Source organism: Equus quagga, chromosome 13 (assembly GCF_021613505.1).
Source record: "Equus quagga isolate Etosha38 chromosome 13, UCLA_HA_Equagga_1.0, whole genome shotgun sequence".
In the NCBI taxonomy this organism is placed as follows: domain Eukaryota; kingdom Metazoa; phylum Chordata; class Mammalia; order Perissodactyla; family Equidae; genus Equus; species Equus quagga.
In genome coordinates this window covers 20,148,942-20,171,155 of record NC_060279.1, presented here as the reverse complement: position 1 = coordinate 20,171,155, position 22,214 = coordinate 20,148,942, and the positions used below count along the sequence as shown (strand labels likewise).

Sequence of the window (22,214 nt, the reverse complement as noted above, 5' to 3'; positions counted from 1 at the left end):
GAAGAGCTTTTGGTCTTGAAAGAGGAAATTCTTCTCAAAGCTTTGCCAATTGAGTTTTGATGGTGTCATTAGTTCTTTCCACCAATCCTGAGGATTGGGGATGGTAAGTGCAGTGGAAATGCTGCATTATTGGCCAAATGTTACAAATAGATTTAATTATTTGTCCAGTGAAATGAGTTCTTCAGTTACTGCATAACTCAGTAGGAATTCCTCAAACAGGAATTACGTTTTTCAATAATAATTTACCTAAAACCATTGCTCTTCTGAAGGAAATGACTCAACCCATTGTGAGAATATACAGATGATTACAAGATATATTTATCCTTGAGATGGCAGCATTTGGACAAAGTCCAATTGCTGTACCTCAAAGGGTCTCTTAGGAAGAGGAAAGTGGCCTTGTGATTCATGAAATAGTTTCCCTAGATTATATTCTGGGCATATAGCACGAGTGTAGGCTTTATGAGCCAAAGTGGGAGAAAGTTTCCAGAAGTACTGTTTCCCCCCTTTTGTTGCTTCTTTTATTTCTTTTCTTCCATGATGATTTCGTGAACCTATAGAAGGAAACCTCTTACTGGGTTAGCAGAGTTAATAGAAAGTAGTGGGCATTCTTGAAGCTGGGTGGCATATCCAGCTTGATAACATCCTGGCTTATCATTTAAGTAAGACCCATCTGTAAAACAATTAAATGATAGAATGCAGTCATGGTCTTTTCCCCTTGTGATGTTGGAAGCAAGGTAGCAGGGTTAAAATAGTGAGTAATGTTTTCCTACACAATATAACCTAAGAAGGTTTATCATTATTTACTTGACAATGCTTCCCATGCAATTTAGCGTACCAAACAAGCCTAATTAGTATCTTCCCCTTATAGGAAGAAAGAACAAATCTCTTTGAGAAGTCCCAGGGCCCTCTGAATATTTTCAAAGAAGAGGGTCAAAACAAAGACTTTATGTAGGACATGAATTTTGAGGAACTTGTCAAAAATATCAAAAGGTTTGAAAGTGCTTGGTCAAACAAGATCAAGTGTTTGCTGATCTTGTCTCTGTGAAACAATACTTAGTTATCCAGTCAAACAAAGTGACAACAGAAACAGTCAAGGGCAAAACAGAGCATTAAAACAGTCAAAAAAACCTTAATAGAGAGAGCTCAGTCTTTTTGAACACAGGAAATTATTATTATTATTTTGCTTTTTCTCCCCAAATCCCCTCAGTACATAGTTGTATATTTTAGTTGTGGGTCCCTCTAGTTGTGGCATGTGGGATGCTGCCTCAGCGTGGCCTGACGAGTGGTGCCATATCTGTGCCCAGGATCTGAACCAGCAAAACCCTGGGCTGCTGAAGCAGAGCGCACAAACTTAGCCACTTGGCCATGGGGCTGGCTCCAGGAAATTATTTTAACAAAACACAGATTTTCTGTCCTATAGGTAGACTTACTCACAGGTGAAGAGAAACGTTTTATAACCGCTTTATCAAGAGCAGACTGAGAGTTTAAGAAAATTATCCCTTCTAAGAGAGAAAGCCCAATTCTAATTCTTGTAACAGATTACTTTTTATATTAAAATTCATTTACTTAGATTCATTTCAATCTTAGCCAACTTGACCACATACAAAATTCCTCAGGATCTTACTTCCGTCAACCTTTTGTCACTTTCCTTTTTAACATTCAGAATTTGTCCCATGCTTTCTTTCTTCCCTTCTAGTACTTTAGGACAAATTTACCTTCCTTAACAAAACAAACAAAAATATTTCCATTCTTTACAGCTTCTTTACTGAAAGCATACACTTTACTTTCCTTGAGTACAAAGATATTTTCCTTATTAATTTTTAGTAGCTTTAATTACATATATTAATTAGAATTTTCACCCCTTACACAGTTTAGTGAAAACTAAAACGTGAGCAATTGTGAGCTGTCTTTTACATTAGCATTTTGTGGCTTGGTGAGTTAATAAATACCTTTTATAATATCCAGAAACATGCTACTTCATAGTATAATCTTTCAATAAAATACAAGACATGTTTACTGATAGACTCAAAACACCTTTTAGTTTTTCTCTAGCCAAAAGTAGACAAACTTATATTTAATAATTAATGTCTAATATTTTATCTTATTTGGGGATGATCTAGATATTTAGTGAATTTCTATCAATTAAATTAACCTAGCAAAACTTCAAAGTTTCACGTTACCAAAGAGATTATGCAAACTATTTTAAATACATACACCATAACACAAAATTATTATTAAAAGTTCACCCAACACTTTTATCTTTTTTGTATCTATTTAGTTTACTTGCTTCCAATAATTATTTAGATTGCCTACAAAACTTCATGAGATGTTAGGCAAAATTAGCCATCATTATGTTATTATCTTTGTTAACCAGTTTTGTAATAGGTATAACATCAGCTTATTTGACCAATAAACATAGAACAAAGGCTGCATGTCTGCATCAGACCCAATGTTGATAACTTTAAGGAAATGCCTATTTTAATCAAACCAACAAACTTAAACAAGCTTTTATTTACCAAAGATTATTTCGTGTCATGTTAACTTGAAAGACATTTGGATTAGTTGCATTTAGAAAAAAAAATTGTAAGCACTTACTTTAACTCAATTGAATAATGTTCTCTAGAAATTATGCCATCCAGAGGTAAAAATATCACACACACATAACATACATATAAACACACATACATAGAGACTCCAGTTTTTTGTTTTTTTTTTTTTTGAGGAAGATCAGCCCTTAGCTAACTGCTGCCAATCCTCCTCTTTTCTCTGAGGAAGACTGGCCCTGAGCTAACATCCGTGCCCATCTTCCTCTACTTTATATGTAGGACACCTACCACAGCATGGCATGCCAAATGGTGCCATGTCCACACCTGGGATTCGAACCGGTGAACCCTGGACTGCTGAAGTGGAACTTGCAAACTTAACCACTGCGCCACCGGGCTGGACCCCCCACAGCTATTGTTTTAAAATTACTGCCATGAATCAAGTACAGTAATATGAGGCTCCCAAAATATGAATCCAAATTTTGTTTTAAGCTTTTTTTTCTTTTTTACTAATATTGTGGAGAATACACTCAAGATGCTAGATTTTTGGTGAGGGTGCTCTTATGGCCATTTTTCTGGCGTTCCCCCTTTTTTTCCCTTCAGTTTTAGGAGTTAGTGGTGAGCTAGATAACAGTTCCCAAGGGGCAAGGACATAATTCTTTGTGATATAAAAGAACTGGGTGGAATCTGAACTGCCTCTAGAACTGCTTTTTTCTACAAGGATTTGTAAGTTGAGGATAGTTGCTCTACGTATCCAACCACATCACCCTAATTTGCTTTTTTCCCTCTGGGTGCTTAGTTTTATTTTAACTTAGGGAAGAAGGCCTAGAAAAAAAATCCCTATCAGGCTCTGAATATCAGCTTCTGTTTGGCTAAATTTCAGTTTGGCCAATATCAGTTTGGCCAAATTTCTGATCCTAAATTACTAAATCCTTTCAAATACCTTGTCAGGTTTCAGCCACGACAAACAGTAACTGCCTGATGGTATTGAACAGTTCCAGTGGTCTTTGGTGTAGCAGTTTCCCAGAAAATCTCTGAGTCTCCTTAACTCAGAGAGTAGATTATGGAGGTGACTGTAACGTCATGGCCTAATATATTCCTTTAAGTACTATTTACAACTTAATTTTCTACTAGCTTTTTGCAACAAAACTTGCAATAAGATTATTTTGGAATGTTGACGTTTTTGCATTTCAAGTGTACTTTTAAATGATCTTATCTAATCGGAATGTTCCTTCTAATGGCCAATGTAATTCCCCTGAGGCTGGCAGCAGCTTGGTAGGGCCCTTAGCCGCAAATAGAGTGCAACCCACATTTCTGTGTGACTATCGCTGACAGCAAAATGGGGTGCAACTGCATTCAGCCCTCAGGACATGAAACAAGCTTGGTAAGATATTTTTTGCTATTCTTTGTAAATATTTACAGCCTCCAGAACCTTTAGTTTGAGCAAATATGCTGGAAGGTGGCGAGCTCGATTCTTTAGAAATTTCTCTGTTGCCTGGCTCCTAAAAAGGAGCCCCACAGTGGCCACTGTAATTTCAGATTATCCTGGCTTATCTTGCCAGTCATTTACAGCTATCCTTATTTCATTAAACACTTGCAAGTTTCAACATGAAGCTGGCCAGAGTTTGGAGGTGAGACTGCCCATTCAGGAACTGGGAGGCTTTTAGAAGCTTGATTTCCCATTTTTCTCTTAGTTTTGTTTTGCTATAAAGTCTGAACAATTCCTAAGGACAGTGTAGTGGGTCAGAAGTGGGCTGCTTGTGAGTGTTACTCCCTAAAGAAAGGTTGTAAACACTCTCTTACATGCCTCGGTTTCTCCCACTGGCAGCCTAAAATGGCCATGGGGGCTTGGGGCTTGGGTGACCAGCCCTCATATGAGCTTCCCCAGATGAGCCTTTAGCTAACTAACGTGAATGATAGTGGAGTTCCCTATGGGACCACTACACGCCATGAGGCATTCGATCCTCCAATGTTCCCGCTAAGGTTCTCAGTCACCTGAGAATGCCTTTCGGCCAGGAGAAGCAATGTCCCTTTTCTTTGGAGCTGAACACATTCAGTCTCTCATTTCTCTATCAAGCAGTTTGTTCAGACTTTATAAACATAATCGTTGCCAGTTTAAAGCCAAATTAAAAAGATCAGCTTGCTCCATTCATGCCAAAGTTCCCTCTAGGCTCCCCTAGCCTGGGAAACTCCCCCTAGGTTTCTCTTTCCTAGGAATTCACCCCCCCTAGGTTCCTCTTACCTAGGGTGTGTACCAGTAACCCCTTAAGATACCTAGTCTGAAGGTTTGAAATAGTTCAGATAAACTCTGGACTATCAAGTTAAAATAAGGAGTTCTGGGTTTCAGGAGAACTCACCAGGGTCACCTGAAGAATGCAGTGATCCAGGGGGGCTCAATGGGCCCCTATTGGTACCAAATACTGGTTCAGTGTAGATTCCAGGTGGTCTCTGGTGGGTTCCTCTGAAATCCTGCTGTGACTATGCCAAGCAATGTCGATGCAAAATAACCAATAACCATCCTATAGATAAGAGAAATACAGTGATATTACTTGAGCCAGAATGAGGATTATAACCTGGGAAGGCTTTAGAAAGCATTCCAGAGAAGCATGGTTTTCTGTACAGTCTTATATCTTTTTAGAACAAAGAACATACATTGCATACACCCAGAATACATTTTCATCAACATTTCAAAGGGGTGTTCAGTTGCAAATTAGCAGGTCAACATGACTGTGATGTCAGGAAAGGGACTAATCAGGGAGTTACCAACAGGGCATAGGAAGGGAAGTCTGCATTCTTATCATAAAGAGAGTGCATTCTTCATTTTAGTGGTTGAAGCAGATGTACAGTGTTTGTTTGATAGGCCATAAGTCAGGCTTTCTAGTTCAAGCTGAATCAGTTTTGAACCCGAATAGTTACCCCATATACCTCAATATGTGAAAATCTCTTGTCAGTGTTGATGCATGCCAAGAGCTGATGGTCTCTGCTAAATGTGAAGGAAATGAGCCCTGAGAATCCCTCCTGGACCCCACCCCCTACCCTGGGGGGGGGGTCCCTGCTTGGTGATGTTATTTTTCTTTAGACTCAAGTGATCCAAGCTGCCACCTTTCTGGTGGGCTGTTTTAGCCTCCTGGAGCAGCAGGCAACTGTTTGTACCAGAGAAGACTGTTTGTGAATTCGTGTGCACTATTTTGCCCAAGACATTTGCAAGATGAGATATATTCATTTTCCACAAATGAAATTGTTGCGGAACCAGAAGCGGGTTTTCTCACCTGTCATGCACCCAGCAAGCCAGTCTCTGACACGGGGTGTAGTGGAAGAAAGTAGGAATTTCCTTGCAAAGTGCTGCGCAAGGAGAAGAGGCAGCTGATGCTGTAATCCCAAACTCCCTGAAAAGCTACAAGCAAGGGGTTTTATTTGGAGTTTTAGGTAGGGGAGGGGAGCATCCATGTGGCCTTGGGGGCTGAAGTCTTAAGAGTCCTCTGCACAGGAGTGACTGTCTTTCATATTTCTTCACGGGGCACATGTGCAAATTGGAGGGGGCTCTATGTGTTGCATGTGTAACGTCTAACATTACAATCAGTCATTTTACTTTCTCAGTGCTCCTGCAAGATACTTAGTCAGGCAGGGGTGGGAGGGAGGCTGTCAGGAAGCTGCTCTCTTATCAGTGTCCTCCTGTTGTTGTGCAAAACAAGCTCAGAAACTTGGTTACTTTGTTTCCCACATCAACCTTGTGGGTACAGGCTCAGTTTCACCCTAATCCAGGGAAATTTTAACCCTTTCATTCTTGGTTTCAAAATGACTCATTTTTGACCATTTTGCAAACACAAGATTTTGCTCCTTGTTCTCAGGGAGCATGTGTCTGCTTTTCACTCCATTCTCAGGGAGGATCCAGAGGCCCCCAACTTTCAGTCTTCTAATGATTTTTTTAGGGGGATACCACGGGAAGAGAAGAGGTTTGTGGAATTTGGAGTTTGAAAAGAATGGATAGCTGAATCGAGGGCCCAGAAAGAGCGCTGATACTATATTTAAGGTGCAAGGACTTTCTGCAGGGTAAAAACATTATCTTTTTTTTTCCTCCTGGCTCTCATCAACCCCTTGAAATGAACTCAGCCATGTTCACTAATATAAATAATGTTGATACAAATAATCCATAATCAATCTAAAAATCAGAATTGGGGTGAGTTTATTATAAGTGAGGTCTGAGGACTATAACTCAGAGCCTTTCTTCCCCAACAAAGGAAGAGCACCAAAATGTGGGGTGTACAGAGTGGTTATATACCATCTTGGCACAAAGAGCATACATCACATGTGACAGGAGTATCTCTTTGACTACTGTCATGAGATGCTCAGCTGGCACCACGGATTGGTGGTCACAAGGTCTGCACAGCAGGTCAGTAATTAATCCTTAGTTTCCAGGGACAGATGCTTATCCTTAAAAAGATGTTGATATGGGGGAAGCTACATCTCTACCTTTATGGGCATCGTTCTTGTCTTTGGGACATAGCAAATGTTTAAAGCAGATGTACAATGCATGCTCAACAGGCCATGTCAGGCCCTTTTGGAAGAACAAGCTCACGCCGAATTAGTTTTACACTCAATGGCTTCCTCATATACTTCAATATATCCTGTTGTTTTTCATTTATTTACCAATAAGTATCTCTTAATCAGTGTTCACTGTGGGTCACGGCCTCACCTGATCTGCACAACCAACACTACCCCTTCAAGAGAGCTGTTATTACACCCATTTTTTCAGTTCTGGGAAATCGAGGCTGGGAAATATTAAACAGCTTGCCTAGGATGATGTGGCTTTCAAGGGTAGAGCCAGGAGATCCACAGCAAAGCCTTTCCAAGTCAGAATTGCCCATTGCGCCTATTGAAAATACAGATTTCCAGACCTCAACTTTATCATGTCTGACCTGGGCAGGTCCGAGCCAGGCCTCGGAATCTGAATTTTTAACAACAATTCTAACTGACAGCCTGAACATATGGCCTCTCTGTGTCCAGTTTTAGGCTATGCCAACTTCACAAGTGTGAGGCGATCGATCCTCAGAAAAACGTTGAATGAAGCTGTTCCTCAAAGGTCGCCTCCCCTGTGCAAGATTCTGAAATGTTGAACTGGCATTTTCCAAAGGCAGCCGCAAGTGGCACAGGGCCAGGAGCAGTCAGTTAAATCCGAAGACTCTTTCTTTGCGGAGCATGGGAGCTTCTTCTGGAGAAGGTGGGCTCAGTTACAAATGTTTTCTTAATTGGAACTGAGATGTGTAAGTGAAAGCAATTAGTCAAAATTAATTAATTTTTCCTGTGAACATCTCCCCTCTCTTGGCACCGAGGCAAGACGGCCTTTGTAATTAACCAGGCCTTTTTTTCCCCAAACACAAAATGAGAAAGTGCAGTTTACTTTGTGTGCAAAGAGGTATGAAAATGTCTGCTGAAGGTGGCAGACAAAGCTGGGAATGCTTGCTGTGCTGGGCAAAGAGAGCTGAACTCTCAGCCTCCAGGACGGAATGAGAGCTGGCCCCAAGTCAGATTTGGCCTGGGGGACTTCCCCTGCAGGTGTGTCCGGAGGTGATGGATTAAGGGCTGAGAAGATGGCCTTGGGAGGCGAGCAAACATTTCTTAGCACCAGGAAATGGAAGGGGTAGAGGCACTGGGGCCAGCTAATTCTGAATTCAAATCCTTTCTCCTCATCTTACCTTCTGTGTCACCATGGACCAGACACTGAATTCTCCAAACCTCAGATCTCACACTCAATAGACAGTCTTTATTGAGCACCTACTGCATGCGTGTTTTTGAGCTAACCACCAAGGGCATGAAGACCAATGAGATACAGTGAATATTTGCCCCACAACAAAATGGGAGCAAAGATCTCAGCCTCACAGCCAATGGACCTATTAAATGAGGCTGAAGATGAGACAGTGTGTGACATGTAATAGCATTCAATTAACATCCACTTCGTTCTTTCCTTTCTCCTCTCTCCACCACAGCCTCTGGAGACTCACCTCCTTGGAATCCTGAGGGAGGGCTGGAGGTAAGCCCATGTTTGCTTGAGAAGGAAGTGCTAGCTCTAGCTTGGGCAATATTCCATTTTGCTCTCTTCCATCCCCCCTTCTCTCCCCTGGGATTCTGATTCAAGTTTCATGGGACTTCTTGCCTTTCAGAGCCTGTCTTTTATGTTTCCATCTCCTTGGCTCTCTGTGCTGCATCCAGAGCAATTTCCTCAGAATGATCTTTCAGTTCACTAATATTCCCTTCAGCTGTGTCAAGTCTGCTATGTGGACATCCATTGTGGGCTGAGGCTCTTGGATGGGGTCCATATGGATTCAGCCTGATTCTAGAAGCACTGCTAGTCCTCTCTTCACACAGAAAGTAGAAATATCTTACAGGATCCAGATTCAAGTCACCGGGCCAAGAACCATCTGGCTGGATATTTTAGAAAATCCTCTGGTGACTGTCTAGAAGATGGGCCAGAAATATTCGGGGGGGGGGGTATCAATGCAATGCTGGCCCCATAGAATGAGTCAAGAAGTGTTCTTTTTTCCTGAATTTTTTGGAGGAGTTTGAGAAGGATTGACGTTAGTTCTTCTTTAAATGGTTGGTAGAATTCACCAGTAAAGCCGTCAGGTCCAGAGCTTTTTTTGTCAAGAGGTATTTGATTACTGACTCAATCTCCTTACTAGTTACAAGTCTATTCATATTTTCTGTTTCTTTGTGATTTAGTCTTGGTAGGATTTGTATTTCTAGAAGTTTGTCCATTTCATCTAGGTTATCCAATTTGTTAAGAGTACAATTGTTCATAGTACTCTTTAATAGTTATTTTTATTTCTGTAGAGTCAGTAGTGATGTCCCCACTTTCATTTCTGATTTTAATAATTTGAATCTTCTCTTTTTGTCTTAGTCAATCTAGCTAATGGTTTGTCAATTTTGTTAATCTTTTCGAAGAACCAACTTTTGGTTTTGCTGATTTTCTCTGTTGTTTTTCTGTTCTCTATTTTATTTGTCTCTGCTCTAATCTTTATTATTTCTTTCCTTCTTCTAGCTTTGGGTTTAGTTTGTTCTTTTTCTACTTCCTTGAGTTGCATAAAGTTAGGTTGTTGGTTTGAGATCTTTCTTGTTTTTTAATGTAAGTGTTTATAGCTATAAATTCGCCCTTAGCGCTGCTTTGTTTCCCAGAAGTTTTGATACATTGAGTTTCATTTTCCTTCATCTCTAAAGTATTTTATAATTTCCCTTGTGATTTCTTCTTTGACACATTGGTTTTTTAAGAGCATATTGTTTAATTTCCACATATTTGTGAATTTTCCACTTTTCTTCCTGTTTCTGCTTTCTAACTTCATCCCATTGTGGTTGAAAACTTTGTATGATATCTATCTTTTAAAATATATTGAGACTTAAATTGTGGCCTAAGCTATGGTCTATCCTGTAGAATGTCCCATGTCCACTTGAGAAGAATGTGTATTCTGTTGTTGGACAGTGTCCTGTGTATGTCTGTTAGATCTAGTTGGTTTATTGTGTTGTTCAAGCCCTCTGTTTCCTCATTTATGTTCTGCCTAGTTGTTGTATCCATTATTGAGAATGGGGTAGTGAATGCTCCAACTAATATGTAGAATGATCTATTTCTCCCTTCAGTTCTGTCAATTCTTGCTTCATACATTTTGATGGTCTGTCATTAATTGTGTAAACATTTATTATTGTTATATCTTCTTGCTGTATTGAACCTCTTATTAATATATAATGTCCTTCTTTGTCTCACAAAGTTTTTTATTTAAAGTCTATTTCATCTCATATTCGTATAGGAACCCCAGCTCTCTTTTGGTTACTATTTGCATGGACTATCTTTTTCTATCCTTTCATGTTCAACTGTTTTGTGTCATTGGATCTAAAGTGAGTCTTTTGTGGACAGCAAACAGTTGAATAATGTTTTTCTATCCGTTCTGCCAATCTGTCTTCTCATTGGAGAGTTTAATGCATTTACCTTTAAAGTAGTTACTGATAAGGAGGGACTTATCTCTGTCATTTTGCTGTTTGTTTTCTATATGCCTTCTAGCTTTTTTGTCATTCCTGTGTGACTGTCTTCTTTAACATTTAGTTGATTTTTGGTAGTGAAACATTTTAATTACCTTTTAATTTTCTTTTGAGTATATTCTATAGCTTTTTTTCTTTGTGGTTACCATGGGATTACACTTATCCTAAAGTTATAACACTCGAATGTCAATTTATGCTGGCTTAACTTCAGTAACATACAGAAACTCGGCTCCTATACAGCTCTAATTCCACCCCATTTCAGTTATTAATGTCGCAAAATTACATCTTTAGGAATTGTGTGTCCAAAAACATATACTAACAGTTGGGTTTTTAAAAGATATTTGAGACTCTTAATGTAGAAAACAAAAAGTGGAGCCACAAACCAAATTTGCAATAGTACTAGCTTTTATAGTCATCCACATACTCACTTTGACCAGAGACCTTTATTTCTTCATAAGGTGTCACGTTACTATCCAGCATCCTTTCGTTTCAACCTGAAGGACTCTCTTTGTTGGAGGGCAGGTCTAGTGTAGAGAACTCTCTGAGCCTTGGATTATATGGGAATGTCTTAATTTCTCCCTCAGTTTTGGAGCACAGTTTTGCCAGAGCTAGGATTCTTAGTTGGATTCTTTTTTCCTTCAGCACTTTGAACACATCAACCCATGCCATCTGGCCTCCAAGTTTTCTGATAAGAAATCTGCTCATGAGCTTACTGGGGAAAATACAATGAAAGCTCTTTCTCTCAGCTTTATAAATGTTAATGATGTCCCTTCTTATGACTTATGCAACAGAACATTTTCCTGTAGTATTATACTATCGGTTAAGTCGTAATGTCATTTTGAGTCTAATCAGAGTTTAAGGAAAAGGAATCAAATATTTTAAGTGTAGACATTATGAAGTCATTAAAAGCCAAAAATTATTACAGATTTTTAAATTGGAAATGAAAAGGCCACTGAAACATCCTGCAGATTTTGATTTCTAATACAGTGAATATCACTCTCTAATATCCCACATAAATGTAAAACTCTTTGGGTCCTTTTTTTAAGAGTAAAGGGCTCTTGAGACCAAAAAGTGGTTTATCCGCAGCCATAATTGGTCTATTTCTTGCTCTGAGCTCATAAGGAGCCACTGTAATGGGATTACAAACATCTCTATATAAGTCTCTAGCCAGGCCTAGGTTTTGGTACTTATAGCCCAAGAAGCTTATTTTTGGTGACCTGAGGACTCAGCTCACAGTTAGCTTGTTTTCTCCTCCTCACCCCATTTTGTTTATTTTTTCTCTACTGTTTTTTATTCTTCTTTATTTTCTTTTTTGTTTTTCTTTGTTCTTTTCTCATTTTTTCTTTGTTTTTTGGTTCTTTCAAAAATTTTTCTTTTTATTGCAGTAACATTGAATTAAAACATTATGTAACTTTCAGGTGTACATCATAATATATTTAGAATTCTGTGTAGACTACATCATGTTCACCACCCAACGACTAATTACAATTCATCACCACATGCATGTTCCTAATCACCCCTTTCACTGTCCTCACTTCCCTCTTCCCCTCTGGTAACCACCAATCCAACCTCTGTTGCTATGTGTTTGTTTGTCGTTGTTCTTATCTTCTACTTATGAGTGAGATCATATGGTATTTGAGATTCTCCCTCTGACTTATTTCACTTAGTATAATACCCTCAAGGTCCATCAATGTTGCCACAAGTGGCCGGATTTCATCATTTCTTATGGCTGAATAGTATTCCATTATGTATATATGCCACATCTTCTTTATCCATTCGTCCCTTGATGGGCACCTAGGTTGCTTCCAAGTCTTGGCTATTGTGAATAATGCCGCAATGAACATAGGGGTGCAGGTATCTTTATGCATTTGTTTTTTCAAGTTCTTTGGGTAAATACCCAGCAGTGGAATAGCTGGATCATATGGTAGATCTATTCTTAATTTTCTGAGGAAACTCCCTTCTGTTTTCCATAGCGGCTGCACCAGTTTGTGTTTTCTTGTTTTTTTCTCATTTTTTAAAATTTTTTTATTTAGTATTGTTAGTACAGTTGATATAGTTACTATTGTTGGTCTAGTCAGTATAGTTAGCATATTTAGTATTGTTAGCATTGTTTATTAGCATAGTAAGCATACATGGCATTGTTAGTATCATTAATCAGTATTAGTTAGCATACTATAGTTTTTTTTGTTAGCATAGTTAAGTAAGCGTAGTTAGCATCATTAACTAGTATTATCAGTTAGTTTAGTTAGCAGGTCACCATGCTTCCAGGACTCGCGGCCGCCTCTGCCAACAGGCAGACCAGTAGTAACAGTTATGAGCTCCTCCAGACCATTGGTGAAGGCACCTTCTCCAAGGTGAAGTTAGCCTGGTACATCCCAACTGGGACAGAGGTAGCCATGAAAGTCCTTCAGAAGATTGAACAGAGCTTCTCCAGAACCAAGAAACTTCTCCATGAAGCCCACAGCCTGCGGGCCTTGAATCACTCAAACATCATAAAGCTGTCTGAGGTGATTGACACCAAGGAAACATTATTCCTCATTACTCAGTATGTCAGCGGAAAGACGTGTTCGACTACTTAGTAAAGCACACAGCTGCATGACGGAGCAGGAGGTCCCGAGGCCAGTTCCGGCAGCTTGACTTGGCTTTCCAGTACTGGCACCACAAAGGCATCATCCACAGGGACCTGAAGCTGGAGCACCTGCTGGTCGATGCAGAGCTGAATGTGAAACTGTCCGACTTTGGCCTGAGCAGCGTGTTCCTCGGCTGGAAGCTGAGTAGGCACTGCGGTACCCCATGACTCTGCCCAGAGATGCTCTGATGCCAAGACTATGCCGGCCCTGGCAGCCGTGGGAGCCCTGGGAGTTATCCTTTACATTCTGCTCATGGAGGCCCTGCCTTTACTGGGAGAAGACTTCTCTATGGTGGGAAGGCGGGTACTGAAAGGGCAATACCAGCTTCCTATGTTCTCGTCCTTTAAATGCAGAAACCTCTTGAAAAAACTGACGACCCTCGACACCAGCAAGAGAAAAACTCTCAAAGCTATTATGAAGGACCCATGGGTGAATATGGGCCAAAAGAAACTCAAGCCTTACAGAGAGCTGCCCCGTGACAACAGGAATCCCTAGGTGACACAGGTGATGATGAACATGGGCTTTGAGCGGGATAAGATCCAGGATTCCTTAACAAGGAGGAGATTTCACAGTGTTATGGGCACGTACCTGATCCTGAGCACCAAGAAACCCAAGGTGGAGGGCCACACTGTCACCATAAGGTCCTCCGCTTCCAGTGACCCCAAGACCTGCAGTTCTTCCCCAACCCATGAGGTGCAGCCGAAGGTCTCTGCACTCCCAGAAAATGCAATAAAATCAAGCCCGCCTGCCTCCACAAGGCAGAAAATGAGCAGCCTACTTGGGAGCCTACCACTCCACCACCCAGGCTGGAGTCGAGGACCACCACTGCCAGCTCAATCCCCCAGCGTGGCCCTGGGGCCTTTGCCTCCACCCACAGCACCAGTAACAGTAGTGGAGCCCCAGAGGGTACCTGCAATGGAAACTCTCTGCATACTGGGCAGCCTGATAGGACCACCCCAGTCTCTCCTTTTGGCCCCAGCCAGGGCCAAAGGGAGCTACAGGGAGATTCTTAAACTTGATAAAATGCTTCTGTTGTCCGCACAGCAAGAACCAGCATGGCAAACGCAACAGAGTGAAGCCAATTTAATCTCATGGCAGGGTTCAAATCAAAGATCGTGGGGAGGTCAAGCCGCACCCCTGCATTTTAAGTGGAGATAAAGATGCCGAGCACCAGAGAGCCTGGTAATGTGGTGTGGAGGTTGGCCAGAGGCGGGACGCATTCAGCTGTGAATTGGAGCAGTGCAAGAAGTACATACCTGTATGTGCACACACTTTGGGGAGAGAAGATTTGGCCCACTGGATGACGGAGCTGGGCAAACTGCTGCCAGGTTCTCCGCACGGGACTCAAATCAGAATGGTATCTGGCACCCCCACGGCCTTCAGAAGCATCGTATCCAAAATACTTGGTGAACTTAGAGGATGGCCTGGAGGCACCTGGGGGACACGAGGAGAGGCCACACTCGCTGCAGGTGTGCTCCTCGGCTCCTACCTGAGTGAAACTTCAGAGACTGGACTGTTTGTTCTGGGGCACTTCTTCCCTCCCCTCTCCTCTCTGTCTCTTCTTCCATGTTTGTGGGGAAGAGGGATGGGTCTTGTAAAGCCCTTGGCTTTGCAAGTCTTGTAATAAACTTGATGCTCCAGAAAGATGTATCACAGATACACTGCTTTGCATCCTTCCTGCACAGCATTGGGGCTGTGTGTGCTCCAGTCTGAGAAGCGTGTAGTGATGTAGTACTTGGAGCTAATCAGAACATCTAAATGGAAAAATGGCTTAGAAGTATCACGGTAACTCTCAACAACAACGAAAGTGGTTCTGAAGGGAAAAGGCTGGGAACCATAGTGTAGGGCAGAAAGGCAGAAGCTGTATACTAACATTGCCTAACATTTTCAGAAGGACCATGGGAAACTTGTGAGCCTGTGGCCTTTGTTACTACAACCAAGAGGTCTATAATAGGATAACCAAGCCCCGTGAGCCAGCCTGTGTGGGGAGTCAGAGAAGTGGCACAGGCGTGGGCCCCCAAAATGACCTCAGGTCACTTCCATGTGCTGCTGAGTTTTATGACTGTAACGCAGGAATTGGGCCTGTCCACTGTGATGATTTCTCCTTTTTATGACAGTGGCACAGAGAAGTCTCTCCAAGAGTCCTGACCGAAGTATGAGCTGTTCAGCCAGCTCCAGGTTCCAGGGGAGCTCCCCGGGAAACCAGACATCCTGGGGGCTCCAGAGGGAGGATTTGTGACAGCAGCCCAGAGGGATAGAGGGGATGGCGGAAAGGTGGCTATTAAAAGGCAAGTTCCAGGTGCCCAGAGATTTCCCTGGTATTACCATTTTAGGCAGTGAATTTGTCATTCCAGGTATCTATCAGGGAGCTTCCACATGGGCTCCTAAGAAGCCCGAGGAATGTCCAGGAAGCTGCTGGCTGCTTCTTGCAAGGCTGGGTTGCACTGTGTGCAGAGTCTTTCAACAAGCTCTTGAGATTGCCCAGGGACGGGCCCAGCATCTGACCGGTCAGAGAAGATTTTCCTTCACCACTGACAGCACGGCCAGGGAAGTAAGAAGAGGGCTGGGGACAGGCTGGGAGTCTTGTCGCTCCCCTTCAGTCCCCCATTTTGGTTTTCTTTACGCTAAACAGCCCAATGTGTGGTCAACCAGTGTTGCTCTCCTTGGAATCCGTCCACGGCTCTCATTCCCTTCAGGGCAAGTCCCAGCTCCTTAGTAGGCTTTCAGGACCCTCTGTGACCTGTCCCCCCCCCAGACCTTTTCACCACCACCCCTCCTTGCACTTTGCTCACACTGAATTGTTCAGTTTCCCACAGATACTCTTCCGTGAGGTTTACTCTCTGGGAAACCCACATGCCGGGCACTTGGCCAAACTCCTTCGGGCTCCCCGAGATGAATCAGACACAGATCCTGCCCGAAGAGCATGGTCCAGCTGGGAAGACCAGACAGGGACCTAACTAGAGTAGAGTCACCTGTTCACACAGGTAGAAAGGAAGGACAGTCACAGCACAGCACACGCTCACCTGCTGCTGGCAGTATCAGGACAGCGTCTTGAGGGAGGTGGCATCTGGCAGAGCCCTGATGCATGGCTCTGACCACAAGAAATGGAGAGGCGGCATTCTAAACAGAAGGAAGCTGCAGTGCTAGGCACATACAAGACAGAGGTGGGGAGCAAGGCTGGGGGGTGGAGGGTTGGACCAGTACCCCTGGTTTCTGGGACCACTTCCCACTGGTGCATTTTGGTCTGTGTCTTCAAACTTAAATATCCCCCAGCTCATGACCAGGAAATCGGTCAGCTCCCATAATAGAGCACTGCTAATGAGATTTTCTCCTCTTCTGTGAGCTTTGGCGTTGGCTGGCTGGCCAGCGGCTGCCTCTCATCTCCCTTATTAGTCCAAGCTCAGTTCCACAGGAAGGGCTTTGGGTTTTGTTCTAAGGAGCAGGGTATCCAGGAGCAGGGAGTGACATGACTGACTTCCATTGGAGAAGATGCTTCTGGCTGCATGTGCACAGTGGGCTCTGGGTGGGAGACAACCTCAGAGTCGGAATGGAGCCCCATCAGTGAATTGCCAGCAAATCTAATGAAAAGCATCCACCAGCCCATGATTATCAGTTGGTTCCTGAATTGCGAACTGCTTAATGCAATTTGTCTGATGGACAGTTTTTCATAAAACATGAACTCGAGGTAGGCAGTAGTCGGGCGGTAGGAGGAAACATTAAGAGGGGTGTGGCAGAGAGGTCCACGTGCCTCCCAATAGCATTGTCCACTTCTCAGAGCAACTGAACACCTGACTTCTAGCTGGGCATGTGGCCACCCAAGACTACAGAGTTCCCAGCCACCTCTGCAGCTAGGCTGGGTGTGTAACCTAGCTCTCCCTCCAGGATGGGAAGGGAAGCAATTTGTGTGGCTTCTAGGATATTTCCTAGGAGAGAGAAGCAGGCCCTTCTTTCTAATTCTCCCTCTGTCCTGCTGCCAGGAGCATGAGCTCTGAGGCTGGAGCTCTGTCCTGACCCACACTGATGAGGACAACTCCTCTGGGATGACAGGACAACAGGGAGAGGAGCCTCCTGGAACAGCCCTGCCAGACTATCCCTGGACTGTCTGCCTCCAGACTGAGCACGGGAGAGATGCCAACTTCTATGCCCCACTCTCCTGTGGGGGCCCTTTGTTACAGCGGCTGAACCTTATCCTAACCAGGACAGCAGTCTTGAGGGGACTTTCTGTGTGGTTCCCTTGGGTTAGGCTGCTCCCAGGGCCACAGCTGTCTGAAATGTTCAGCCCTTCTTTCCATGGGGTGACAGCGAAGCTGAGCTCCAACCCACTCCCCTCTCCAGATGCTTCCCTGGAAATCTCATGCGTGAAGGTCGATGCCCCCAAGTAAATAAGTCTGGAGCTGGTATCTCCCAGGGCATCGTCTTGTTCTGTCCTCCCATACCGTGCACCCCCACTCTCTCCCAAAGATGCACCTTGTTCTGAAATAAGCTGGGCTGACTCTTTCCCAGAATTTCTGCAGATTTTCATTAAATAGCTCAGGGAACAGGCCATCTCACACACGATGTAACTTGATTATTGCCAGAAAGATGAGTTTGGAACTGAGAAGTTCCCTGCTAAGCCGACAAGTTTAAAAGCTGAATTTGAAAAACCAACCAAATTTCAGTCGCAGTGGGAGGGCTGAGACTGGGACTCATCAAGGTTTGGCCTGAGCTCTCAGTCTGGGGAGACAGATACTTGGGACTTCCCAGCGGCCTGGTCTTGTCTGTGTAATTTCTGATATGCCTTCCACTCTTATGGGGCCTCCAATTTTACAGGGGAAAGAAACTCTAATGGGTACTAAAATATTAAACTTGTTGAAGATACTGGAAAAGGCTACATAGTTCACTTGTTCTTTGTTTGTTTACACAGTGTCTTGTAGGGCTGGTTTAAAATAGAATGTATTAATGGAAAATTGGAGGTTCAGTAAGGCCACCAGATCAGGAGACGACGCCATTGAAAAAATAGTTTGTTACTCACAGTTCCCAGAGGGAGGGGCATGCCACACCGTGCAGGGTCCCATGGGGAAGTGCCAGGGTGGTCAGCAGGCAGAGGGAGCAGGGGACCTGTGGGCAGGAGCCTTTACTGTGTTTTCTGCAGGAAGGAACCGCGAGGCAGGGTGAGCAGGCTTAGGACTGCCTGGTCTGAATAATTTCACAGGCTCTGGGGCATAGGGACTGTCCCAGTTGTCTGGTACCTTCCCTGGGTGATAAGGGCAGGGGGACAGGGACCTGTGTATGAGTGTCCAATAGATGAGGTGGTTGGGATGTGGACGAACACTAGATTTGTTCATTTGTATTTGAAAAGTGGGCCCAAGAAGGAGGATTCTTCCTAGGGATGGGGGAAGGGGCGACAAGGGAGGCAGGAGGCTGAGTCGAGGGGATTCAGAACAAGGAGTGTCCCACATATGCACACAGGACAGATATTAAAGCATCAGGTTTACAGAAGCTAGAAACATGGTCCAGACAAGGGCTCAGCTCAAATGTCACCTCCTCCGGGGAGCCTTCCCTGCCTACTCCATCTACAGTGACAGCCTCCCCACTCCAGTCTCCCTACCATCACCCACTTCATTCCCCTCACAGCGTTCAGGGCCTGACCCCCTGCTCAGCACCCCAACCTGACTCTCCTCGCCCTGGAGAAGTCCTCACGGGGGCCCCCAGGCCCTGCACCATCTGGGCCTCCAGCTCTCTCATCTCCTCCCACAACTGTCGCTCCACCCCCGGCCTTCTGATCCCAAAGCCCTGCTTTTCCTCTGTAGCACTCCTACCTTCTAGAACCTGCTGTGCTCTGCTCATTCTTTGTCGGCCTCTGCGAAGCCTGCTCCTCGGGGGCAGCAGAGTTTGTCTCCTTCACTGCCGTTGTGCCTCCAGCCTAAGGCAGGGCCGGGCACAGAGCGGGTCTCCATAAACAGCGAATGAGCCAACAGCGCTTAGCACTCCCGAACGTGCTTGTTTGTGGTCAGCAGAGTTCACTCACCCAGCACACATCACTCAGTCCCTACTGCTCGCTGGGCCCACTCCAGGTACCGGGCACAGCTGTGAGTGAAGCAGGCGGAAGTCTCCATTCTCATACAGCTGCCAGCCTAGTGGAGGAGACAGAAAAAATAAGTAAAATATAAACAAAGTCAGGCTATCCATATGTACCATGCAGAAAAAGAAAGTCAGGAAGGATGTTGGAGAAAATTCCCGAAGGTGTTTAGAGAGCAAGCAATGCAGAAGATAGAGTGTTCCAGGCTGTGAGACCAGCAAGTGCAAAGGCCCTGAGGCCACACTGGGCTGCATGTTTGAAAGTCTTAGTTATTAGCATGGATTCTTAGTTGCATCATGAGTCTGTATTTCAGTTTTCTTTGTAATCCTTAGTTTCACATTACTAGCTAATTAACCTGAGTTCAGCAAATTCTATTCCAGTGATTTAAAGTAGAGATGGGCACATTTGGGTCAAGTCAGTAGGAGTTTATCAAATGGCCTCCCTGGGCCAGGCTGTGTTAGGCACGAGGAGGCTGTGAAATCAACAGGACAGTCTCCACCTTGAAGACCCCTATTAATGAATGTCCTTGATGTCCTCCAGCCCCTTCCACTGCCCCATCTCATCTGAGTCTCAAGCTCCAACCCCAACCCTCTGTCGTACCTTCACCCCCATGTCCAGCTCCTCCTAGATTTCTCTGTCTGGGTGTCTCCTGAGCTTCCCGAAGTCAGCGTGTCCCAAATGGAGTTCAGCCCTTACCCCGCCACTGCCTCCTCTCCATGAAGTCCCTCTTGGTGAGGGAGCCACCCCCAGTGGGATCCTCCGCCCCTGGGCAGGGATCTTCCCTACCCCACCACCCTAGTTGCACCCCACCCCCTGGATCCACCGGCTGGGGGCCTTCGTGATCCTCTCGCTCCCATTTTCAGCCTTGGGATGCACACTGACCTCCCTTTCTTCACAAACCCCTAAGATGCTGGGGTTTGTGAAAATGACAAAACCGGGGCTGAGAATGGTTATGAGGTCAGCGTTTGGTCACCCCCTCTTCCTGCTGCACGGTGAATGTCCACGGGTCCACTTTCTGCCCAGCTAGCCTGTGTTCACCTCATCTCTCCATCCCCAGTAACCACCCAACAAAGGAGGTATGAGAATTGACAAATAAAAATGGCAAGCAATAGGATATATTGGAGTATATGAGGAAGCCATTTGGTATAAACCTAATTTGACCTGACTTTGTTTTTTCCAAAAGGGCCTGACTGTGACCGTTGAGCATGCATTGTATATACATTCCCTATGGCAAGAACAAAGGCCCTTGAGATAAAGGTGCAACTTCCCTCCCCCTCCCACATTGGCATTTCCTTAAAGATTAAGCATCTTTCCTTAGGCTGGGAACTGATCGCTGCACTCACCTTTGACCACCCAGCTCACCTGTGACCACTCAGCTGGAGACAACAGACTGCTACCCTGCTGTGTTCACTGAGACAGAAGACCTACCTGCTGTTTCCATCAATCGCTGTGCCGACAGAGCAGCTCGCAACTATTGTAAAAGGGACATTTCAATCCTATGTGAAACATCCTCTTTGGGGGTGTATAACCACTCTGTGCACCCCACTTCTTTGGTGCCCTTTCTTCCTTCAGGAAGAAAGGCCCCAGGCCATGGTCCTCAGATTTCAGCTCAGAATAAACTCACCCAAATTTTCAATTATAGATTGGTTATGGATTATTTTCGTCGACAGAATTCCTGAATGAATTAGTGTGTGAAAGCAGACTCAGACCCTGTGCCCCACCTTGGACTTTCCTGGCTGCAGACAGTACTGGGATGCTGAGTGCCCTCAGACTGTCCTGGAGGTGCAGTGCATGTCCATCACTTCGCCCCCCACCCAGCATGGCAGAGGGTGTGCGGGCTCAGGGCCAGAGGCCCTGGAGTAACCCCTGGAGGAGACGCCAGAAAGGCAGGGGAGAGGCACCGAGGCCTCAGGAAGTGGGGCAGCCTCGCCAATTTCAGAGCAGCCAAGGCATGTGAATGACCCGGGAGGGGCAGAGGGCGGAGTCCAGCCCTGGCATCACCCACTGTCGGGCAGCGGGGAGAATGGGGACAAGCCCTGCCCCTGCCGGGTCTCCTCCTTATCCAGCAAAGGGGAGAGGAAGACAGAAGCCTGGTGCAGCTGACCCCCAGCACCCTATGTGCTGGCCACGGCCTCAAGGATTTTGGACATATTTGCACATTTCCTCCTCCTGGAGACCTCGGAAAGTAGCTGCTGACTCCAGCCAGCATGGACGGGAGAACTGAGCACGGAGCACTCGGTGACTCAGCCCGGGATGGAGCCAGGACTCAGCCGCTGGAGCTGTGCTCTGTCCCAGCTGGAGCAGCCTCCGGGCCCTGTGGACAGGCGTGAATGGCTGCCCCACAGGCACACAGGGAATGTCTCTGTCTTCCCTTTGAAGACAGGAAAGGCTCCCAGTGCTAATACCCAGCACCCCACTGAGGGACACGGACCTGTGGGATCCCACTGGCTCCTGGGAAAGTGGAGAGGGCATTGGCCTGGGCATTAGATCTGCGTCGGACCCCAACTCTGCCCCTATGCTGTGTGACCTGGAAGATTTTCCGGGCCTCTCTGTGCCCAGCTTTCCAGACCTGACTCCTAGGGTTCTGTGTTTGGCACACAGGAGACCCTCACTCAAAGGGCAAAAGCCAGTCTTCCCAGAAGGACCTTCTCTTACGTGCTTAACAGCACAGCATGTCTGCCCATGTCACCTAGAGCTGCTCCTTGAGCAGGGCAGCAAGTGTAACCCAACAGGTCCTCTGGTCCCTTGCCGGAGCCCATTCCCTTGTCGTCAGTGACAGTGAGGAGGGGCAGGTCACAGCATCCCAGGAAGTCTGCACTGAGCTTCTGCGACTTGGCGGAATTCCCTGCTCCATACAACTTGGTTTCCAGGTCGTTCCAACAAGCGACAGAGCCCCTGCGTCTGATGCAGAGAGCAGAGGTCGAGAGCCTGGACTGCCCACTGTCGAGGCTGCTTTGGCAC

At 45.0% G+C, this 22,214-nt stretch overlaps 1 long non-coding RNA gene across 1 annotated transcript; it reads left to right on the top strand.

Annotated features, from left to right (window-relative positions):
• The first annotated feature begins 3,826 nt into the window (after window positions 1-3,826).
• On the top strand, window positions 3,827-15,741 carry LOC124250945 (uncharacterized). Its single transcript, XR_006891649.1, has 4 exons — window positions 3,827-3,927; window positions 7,548-7,761; window positions 8,528-8,571; window positions 15,550-15,741. It is a non-coding gene; the product is annotated as an uncharacterized LOC124250945 (long non-coding RNA).
• The last annotated feature ends 6,473 nt before the right edge of the window (window positions 15,742-22,214 follow it).